Below are 9,732 nucleotides of genomic sequence, written 5' to 3'. Positions count from 1 at the left end.
ATCATTCTGGAATATCCAGATCTTAATTCTTAACCATGCTCTATTTCATTTCAATAACAAGTCACTGAGAGTTATGATTTCTTCTAGCTCGTGAAATCTATGAAGCAGTAAAACTACCTCAACTCTCTATGCCAAAAACAATGGGGTAAAGGAAACGTACTATCATAGGTCCAGCTTCCCACAAAGCTATCTCAGATGAGTGACTTCCTTCTTATCCCCAGCAACAACAATAACATTCCACCAGGCTTCTGGTCATTCTCCACAATCTCCATTGACCATTTATCACTTTACATGTTTTTCTTAGCACTTTGAAAAGACAGGCTGAAAACCCAGTCTAATGATCCTTGAGCACTTTCGAAAAGTCAGAAAACAATGAGCAGGTCCCAATTCCTCTCAGGGGCCTCATTATGAAAGACAGGCCACTGAAGTTTCTGTTTTTTCTCAAGTGTGTGTTTCTTTATATATTTTCTGGGATTCCCTCTGGCCCCTGATTAGCATTTACAACAGAGTCAGAAGATGTGGGCTCTAGTCCAAACTCCGCCACTTATACGCTAGTTGATCTTCGGCAGGCCATTGGAATTTCTAGACTTCAGTTGATTTATCTATAAAATAGGAATCAACCGAAAGATGTACAGGAAAGTCACTTGTATGTGAATTGCAAGTCCTCTAAATGCATAGTGCATATTAAAATGGGTAGACTAATGAAGCAGGTGCACTGTACCCCTTTCTCCCTAACCCATCTACCAGATGAGTCCCAGATTCTGCAATAAAATTACTTTTCAGTAGTTAATTCTGAACGTAGACTTAAGACCTTTGCATCTATTCTCGGCAAGAAAATGAGTTTCCTAGTATCTATCCTTCCTGTAAGTTTGAGAAAGACCTCACAAAAGAACTGGCCAAAGAGATGTGATAAATGGTATCCTTTGTTGTCTAGAATTATAGCCCACTTGATGGGATGAAACCCCAAGCAGATTGGATACAACCTTTTAAACATAATCACACATATTTAACACAAGGGCTTGTATTCCCATTCCCCAAACACACACGAATCTTTTGCCTCAGTGGGCCTGACCTGAAGTCCCTGCCTTCTGGATGCAGTCATTCAGAGGCCTTTGGGTCATGGCCTTGCGGTGCTGTAAGCTCATTAGGTTAGAGAAGTGCAGGCTCTTACTGTCATTACAGACTGCCTGCTTGCTAATTGAACTGGACAGTTGAGTGCCTTATGATATCACCAAGTAAGGCTGTAATGGATAACGCGGCATTGTTCAGGGGCTGTTTCCTGCACTGTGCCTTTTCAGCTCTCCCCAAATGCATGTCTGATTGTCCATACACTAGACCTCAGCAGGTTTCTAAACTCAGGTTTCTAATAGCAAGCTGTCAAAGGTTCTGCATTGTGCCCATACAAAGGAGTGGAAAACCGATATAGTTTCCTAGGAGACATTTGAACTTTAGGAAATATCTTAATGATGGGGAAATGTGGCTTTTTCTAAAGGTTATTACCCAGCTGTTTGTGGTCAGATAACTACTGGTGCTGATAATCAATGAGAATGTGCCTGAGGCTGCAGCCATGTCTCTGCTGTCCAAAGCTCACAGTCCCTTGGCAAAGGGTTCCTCAGTCAGGTCAGTACCAGGAGAGGGGCTCCCTTGGTCACGGAGCACTGCCCTGCTCAGGCATGCTTGGCTTTTTACTCTGTGAGAAACTTCCTTGGAAACTAGAAAGAGCCTTAGAGGTAACCTTCGGTCTGCAAACTCTTCAGATCAATGCTGCCTGGGGAGCTTCTTAACAATTATGGATACCCAGGGTCCGACCCCAGAATCATTGAATCTTGGGGGGAGAATGAGAGTTTATATTATAAACAATTTCTGTAGGTGATTCCAAAGGTCAACCAGGCTTGGAAAGAACTTATTTAATCTAACTGCCCTAGTTTCATAAGGTACTAAACAGAACCAGCAAGGGGAAGTGCCTTGCCTGAGGTCTGCAGGGAGGGTCGAGAGAGTTGGATGTAGAATGCAGGCCTGCTGACTCCTAAGACTGGTGCACTGTGTTGTGTGGCCTTTCTCATAAAATAACGCCCCTCCTCAGGGAGAGATGTGTAAAACGTGGGTAAAATACAATCAACAATGATACAATTCTTTGAATTGAATCTCCAAGTCACCAGAATTTAGCACCAGTCATCGGTTTACTGTAATTGTGACCAATACCTTGGTTAAGAATCCACCTTCAGGCCAGGCAAGGTGGCTCACGCCTGTAATCCTAGCACTTTGGGAGGCCGAGGCAGGAGGATCACTTGAGGCCAGGAGTTCGAGACCAGCCTGAGCAGCTGGTCAGAGACCCCATCTCTACAAAAATTTAAGAAATTAGCTGGGTGAGGTGGCATGTGCTTGTAGTCCCAGCTACTTAGGAGGCAGAGGCAGGAGACTTGCTTGAGCCTAGGAGTTTGAGGTTGCAGTGAGCTATGATGATGCTACTGCACTCTAGCGCTGGCAACAGGGTGAGAGCCTGTCTCAAAAAAAAAAAAAAAAAAATCCAGCTTCACCACTTATTACTTGTGTGATCCTGGTAAAGTTACTTATCCCTTAGTTTCCTCATCTATAAAATATGAATAATAAAATTAATGTATCTACCTAATAGGGTTGCTGTGAGGGTTAAATGACACCATGTTTGAACATGCTTAGTGTGGTGCTTGCTTGACATGTGCCAAGTACTCAATAAATGTTAGCTATCAGTTTTAGAGCATTCACTATGTGCCAGACACCATAGTAGGTGCTTTATGGGTGCCACCTCTAGTGTTCACAAGTCTCCGCAGTAGTCATTATTAACCAAACCTTACCCGTGAAGGGATGAGGAAGGATTGACTGAGCTTGTGCCTTCTGTTATATCAGCTATCCGAAATTAGGCATTTCGTGATCTCTGTCCACATAGGTGATACATAGAAGTATGTCATGGTGAAAATACCCTACTGGAGGTAATGATTGTGACATTTTTGTAACTCTAACTAAAGCTCCTTGAGGATGGAGCCTGTCCCTGTTCATCTTGGTGCCCTCTGACCTAGCCTATACTCTCTCTTGGCTCACCAAGCTCAATAAATGTTTATCAGTGGGGATTATATATCATCTTGTCAAAAAAAGGAGTTTTTCTCCTGGCACACTTATTCTGAATTTTCTTAATTCCGAATGCCTTATTTTGGTATTATGCTTCTTTCACAATGAGACTTCAATTCACCTTTTCTCCCCTCATGCATATAGTAAATGGTTTATTACAGGATGATTTATAACAGCCTTAATGTCCAGCTGGAAGGGAATGGCTGAATAACTTATGATGCACTCATATATAGCTAATAGCTACCACATCCACTGTGCTTATAATGCCAGGTATTGCTTTAAGCATTCTTCTTGTTACTAACTCTTTTAATCTTTAAAACAATTTTATTAGACAGATCCTATTATCCTCATTTACATGCAAGGAAACGGAGCCAGAAAGGTTAAGTAATTTGCCCATGGTCACACAGCTAGAAGGTAGCAGAGTCAGGATTCAAACTCAGGCAACCTGACTCAAGGGTCAGTACTCTCAGATACTAAACTGTCTCTTGTATAGCCAACGATTGGTGCAATAAACTGCTAATAATTTGCTGAAGAATGTTTGCCTTGCATCTAATTGGGCTAAAATGAATGAATAAATATATTGTTAAATACATATAGGAAATTCTTATGACATACTCTAAATGGGGAGAAAAGCAGGGGAGCACTATAAATACATTGTAATCTTAACTATAGAAAGTTAAGGAAAAATGCACAGAAAATAACTGGAGGAAAATAGGCCAAAAGGTTAATTCTGCTTATGGCTGATGGGCTGACAATTTTTTCCCTTTGCTTCTTTAATCTTGTCTGACTTTTCTAAATTTTCTAAAGCAAATGTTACCTGTAAAATCAGAAAAAAAAAGACTTTTAAAATTGATTTTTAAAATCATGAAAGCTTCCAGAGGCAGATTTGGGACAAATCACTAACAGACATTAAATACTGATCACTCCCCCCTACCCTGCCCTCACCCCCCAAACATTTGTTAATTGCAAAGAAGTTTCATTGACCCTCATATCCTCCTGCACAAAGCTACATTACTACAGGTTATTAGTTTCATTACTACAGGTTATTCTGACTGTCATCCTTGGATCATAAATACACAGGAGGCAGCTTCCACTTTGGTTCTGATAGAAGTCTCCAGGGAGAAGCCAATTTCCTGAATCTTTTTGAGGGAATTTATTACAGGCATCTCTGCTTCTTCAGAGTCCTCAAGCTTTTGTATTTCCTGCCATTGCCTGTGCATCTGGTCTCCCGGGCATCGTCTATGAGTCCAGCCCCAGGGCAGCAGGGCAGCAGTTTTTGTGCCTTCAGCCTGTCACAGTTTGATGGGCTAGTCCAGCCTTTTGCAGCCTGGGGCCTAGATGTAGTATAAAGGAAAAAGGTCTTGGTTTCAAGGTCCAGCTTAGCTCTTACTAGCAGACTTGAAGCAATTCACTTTGCCTCTGAGCCTCAGTTTTCTCATCTGTAAATGGGGAATGATAAACAGACATCCCTTGCTTACAGGTGATTGTGAGTCTGAAAAGGGCTCAAATGGAATGATATATAGGCAAGCCTATATATGTGAATTGTCTTTATTTTTTGGTAGCTTTCCACTGTCTTTTTCACACTTTCTAGAGACACTGAAAGAGGCTAATTTTTTTTTTTTTTTCTACAAGAGTAAAATTAAGGAAGACATCCAGAGGAAAGGATCTGGAAGCGAGGGGAAGATGAGGGTGGTTGAGCAAGGAGGTGTAGAAATCTGGTAGGTTGCCTTAAAGGAGCAGAACTTTGGAGAAAGGGATGCTATAAGCAGATATCTAGAAGTCTTGCCTTAAGATATTTGATGTAACACCATTTTGTTTTCTTAGGAAATCTTTTTTTGATTTCAAAATTTTACGGTGGTACAAACGTTTAGGTTACATATATTGCCTTTGCACCGCCCGAGTCAGAGCTTTAAGTGTGCCCATCCCAGACAGTGTGCACCACATTCATTAGGTGTGATTCTACCCATCCTTTCCTCCCCCCTCCCTCCTGCGCAACACCCAATGAATGTTACTTCCATATGTGCATATAAGTGTTGATCAATTAGTATCAATTTGATAGTGAGTACATGTGGTGCTTGTTTCTCCATTCTTGTGATACTTTGCTTAGAAGAATGGGCTCCAGCACCATCTAGAATAATACAAGAGGTGTTATTTTGGCTGGGCACGGTGGCTCACGCCTGTAATCCTAGCACTCTGGGAGGCCAAGGCGGGTGGATTGTTTGAGCTCGGGAGTTCGAGACCAGCCTGATCAAGAGAGAGACCCTGTCTCTACTAAAAAAAAATAGAAAGAAATTATCTGGAAAACTAAAAATATATAGAAAAAATTAGCCGGGCATAGTGGCGCATGCCTGTAGTCCCAGCTACTTGGGAGGCTGAGGCAGTAGGATCGCTTGAGCCCAGGAGTTTGAGGTTGCTGTGAGCTAGGCTGACACCACGGCACTCACTCTAGCCAGGGCAATAGAGTGAGACTCCGTCTCAAAAAAAAAAAAAAAAAAAAAGATGTTATTTCACCATTGTGTTTTGTGGCTGAGTAGTACCCCATGATAAACATATACCACATTTTATTAATCCACTCATGTATTGATGGGCACTTGGGTTGTGTCCACATCTTGCAATTGTGAAATGTGCTGCTATAAACATTCAAGTGCAAATGCCTTTATTATAGAGTGACTTTTTTTTCCTTTGGGTAGATACCCAGTAGAGGGATTGCTGGATCAAATGGTAGTTCTACTTTTAGTTCTTTATGTGCATATTACTTTCCATAGAGGTTGTACTAGTTTGCAGTCCCCTCAGCAGTGTATCGGTGTTCCTGTCTCTCCACATCCATGCCAGCATTTGTTGTTTTGGGACTTTTTGGTAAAAGCCATTCTCACTGGAGTTAAGTGATATCTCATTGTGGATTTGATTTGCATTTCCCTGATGATTAGAAATGTTGAGCATTTTTTCATATGTTTCTTGGCCATTAGTCTATCTTCTTTTGAAAAGTTTCTGTTCATGTCCTTTGCCCATTTTTTGATGGGGTTATTTGATTTTTTCTTACTGATTTTTCTGCGTTCTATATGGATTCTGGTTGTTAGCCCTTTATCGGATGTATAGCATGCAAATATTTTCTCTCATTCTGTAGGTTGTCTATTTGCTCTAGTGATAGTTTCTTTGGCTCTACAGAAGCCTTTTAATTTGATCAGGTCCCATTTATCTTAAGAAATCTGTCGTAAAGACCTCTCTTACTTTTTAATGTTTTTGGAGTCAGATTTGTAGTTATCCTCTGGTTCCCTCCCTCATGTGCCAGTATCATGCCAAGATTGGCCTTAAGACAAGTACAGGGAGAGTAACTCAAGATGACTTAGGTACGTCAGGGTTCTAAGAATAATTCCGCCTCCCCAAAGTGAGGATTAAATAAGAACATTCACATAAATTGCCTTGCACATAGCAGATGTTCAGTACATGGTAGTTGTTATTATAAACTGAGATATTAATATTTTGCTAAAACATCTATGATTTGAGATGGAAGACTCAGTTTCTCCTGGTATCTCCCTAGGCACCTGGGATGGGCTGGACACAGAAGTTAATTGGGTGAAGTGTAGTCCAGCTGCTAATGTACCCACATGATATGTCGGTTTCTTTGACCTATCCTGATGACACCAGGCCGATACTCCATTCTGAGGTTCTGGAGCCAGCAGGTCACTGCTTGCTGTACTAGGGGTTGTGGGGCCAGCCATTTTCCTGTCTTATAGCTGTGGTTCTCCCAAGAGACCTGTTCCTAGTTTCCAGCCTCTGCCTCTAAGTGTTCTTCTCCAGTGCCGCCCCGCCACGCTGCACTGGCCTGTGTGTGCGGGTCTGCTTCATAGCAATCAGCAGGAGCCACCCTGGGTGCTTAAATTAGAGATGCCGTTTTTCTTTTCTATTTCCCAACTTGGGTTCTAGTCGTGTCTATCTTCATCCTTAAGGCTGGCAGCACTGAAGGCCTATGTAGGGGCCTTAGACAGACCGCAGACCACAGCTCCTTTTCCTTTAGGCCCCTGAGCCTATGCTTAGATTAGACAGTATGTGCTGAAGGCATGCAGAGGAGAACTGGGAGCTGTATTTAAAGATCTTGATGAGCATCTGTAGTGGGGTGGAGAAGAAGGCTTTGAGAGGGTTTTCAACTGCCTGCTGCCTCTTTTCTCTCCCACAAGACTGTAATAACACCACTTCCAATGTAAGAATGCTGTGCAAACGCTGTTTGTAGGTGGACTGTTGTAAATGAACATTATAAAGTAGGGTATTATTTGTATTAGTCAGTAAACTGCCTAAAATGATGACTGAGAAAGGCATTACCTAAAATATTATACATTGGCCAGGGTTGAGGTCAGGGTTGGGGGAAGAATCGGTGATGTCTTTACTCTGGGCTGCTATAATAAAAAATACCATAAATTGGGTGGCTTATAAACAATAGGAATTTATTGCTTACAGTTCTGAAGGCTGGTAAGTCCAAGATCAAGATGACAGCAGAAATTTGGTGTTTGGTGAAGGCTGCTTGCTCTCTGGTTCATAAGTTATTATCTTCTACCTACATCTTCTCATGGTAGAAGGGGCTAACTAGCTCTCTGGGGTATCTTTTATAAGGGCACTAGTTCCATTCATGAGGGCTCTGCCTCATCACCTTCCCAAAGGCCATACCTCCTAATACCACCACCTTAGGGGTTAGGATTTCAACGTATGAATTTGGGGGGCACACAAACATGCAGAGCATAGCAGGGTGCTGGAGGTGGAGGTCCCAGAATGGAGATAGTGTCCAGAGGGAAAGTAGGTATCTGTATATACTTCCAAGGAAAACAACCAATCCAGGCAGGGACCCTGGAGACAATGGTCGGGGAAGCCTCACAAATAGGCTGGGGGGGACAAAAATGTCCCTTAACTAATGGCCTAGTGTCCTCTTTCTCACTTATAGGTCAGAAGGCCCCAAATGATGAGAGAAAACCTTGATGGAAGCCACTCCACAGTGGCTTCCACCCTGGAATTTTGCCAGGAGCACCTCTACTTGCCCACTCATCTGCCTCGGAGTCCCAAGAACTTCTTGGGCTTAACATACCATTTGCAGTTATCTCATTCCTGTGAGCCAAGAATTCAGAGTGAGCCTCTTCCCTTGATTTCTCTATAATGTGGTTGCAGTTCTGGAAAAGAGACCTATGGAGTGGGGAGTGGACAGCCTTTTGAAAGAGCCTCTTTCCTAAATTTTTGTTATTAGTTTGTAAATAATGTTGACATAAAAGCGATGATGAAGGAAATGATTAAGGCTTTCGATGAATGTGGAAGAGGCTTCAAATTCTGGCTTCTCCACTTTCTAGGTGACTGCAATTTCCTCATCTATAAAATAAGACTAAGACCACAACCTATCTTATGACAAGGAAAGACAATATAATTCAGTGATTTTGCTCCCAAAATGGTAGCTATTATTCAGATGACCTTTTTTTATTCCCTTTGTCATTGACACTGTTCAGGCTCTTATTATATCTCCACTGATGTCAGCTTCCAGGATAGTCTCCGGCTTGCATTCTCTGCTCCTGTCATCCATTTCCCAGTGTGGTGCCAGAGGAATCAGTGCAAAACGCAAGATGTCATGTCAGTGTAAAAAATCTTTTAATAGCTTCCATTTTCTTTTTTCAGAATAAGGTCTAAAATCTGCAATGTGGCATTCTTCCAGAAATAGTCTTTTGAGCTTGTCTGTTGCCATTCATTTTCTCATACATACATTTTACTGTTAGGAGCAGCTTCTATACAGCAGAGACTAAGCCAAATGCTTCACACCAGTCATTTCACACGATCCTGAAAACAATGCTACCCATAATATCTTCATTTGACAGAAGAGGAAAGGGAGGCTCATAGGCTGTGGATCTCACCCAAGAAGGCACAGCTAGTTGGTCACGGAGATTTAAATTCATTCTGTTTGGCATCCTCTTCAATTGTGGCTCCTTGTGCTGGGTTATAACGCCTTGGACCAAAGAGGAAGGTTAGCAGCCACAGCAGGGGGAGCTAGGCTCAGGGGAGAGAGGAAGCAGTGTTTGGAAGGAAGAAAGGTGTTGAGGATGGGAAAAGGGTGCAACCTCCCCTTCCCCAGGTGGGTGGTGGGGAGTGGCCACCTCACGTGGAGAGAGAGAACACTGGGCCTGGGCTTTAAGCCCTCTAAGTGGACACAGGACCTCCAGAAGACCCACACTACCTTCCACTGTCCCCATCCTCCTCTACCCTCTTCCCTCCCAGCACAGAGCCAGATGCCCAGTGGGTGGGCACTCAGTAGACAGCTGGGATATGATTATTGCCTCTGCTAGTCGGATCCACTCTAGGGCTATGGGAGACTGGAGTGGCTGCCTTGAAGGTCCATTCCAGCCCTCCTGTAGGCGGTTTGTGTCTTGGGAAGTGGCCCCCGGGCCAGCAGGGATGGTCAGAATGTGGCTTGCTCTACAAACAGTCCCCTCTTTCCTTTCCCAGTATCCCACCTAAGTCGAGGTGAAAGGAGGGGACCTCGTTTCCTTTGTCACCGCCCACCCCCCCTGAGGCTTCCGTCTGCCCGCCTGCCAGCCTGCAGCTTGGGGTGAAAGCCGCCTTGTGCAAGGGGCTCAAGGACACGCCTTCCCTTCTGCGTTTGCCCTT

This window comes from Propithecus coquereli, unplaced genomic scaffold (assembly GCF_000956105.1).
Source record: "Propithecus coquereli isolate 6110/MARCELLA unplaced genomic scaffold, Pcoq_1.0 Scaffold10, whole genome shotgun sequence".
Lineage (NCBI taxonomy): Eukaryota > Metazoa > Chordata > Mammalia > Primates > Indriidae > Propithecus > Propithecus coquereli.
Note: the sequence above shows the minus strand (reverse complement) of the source record.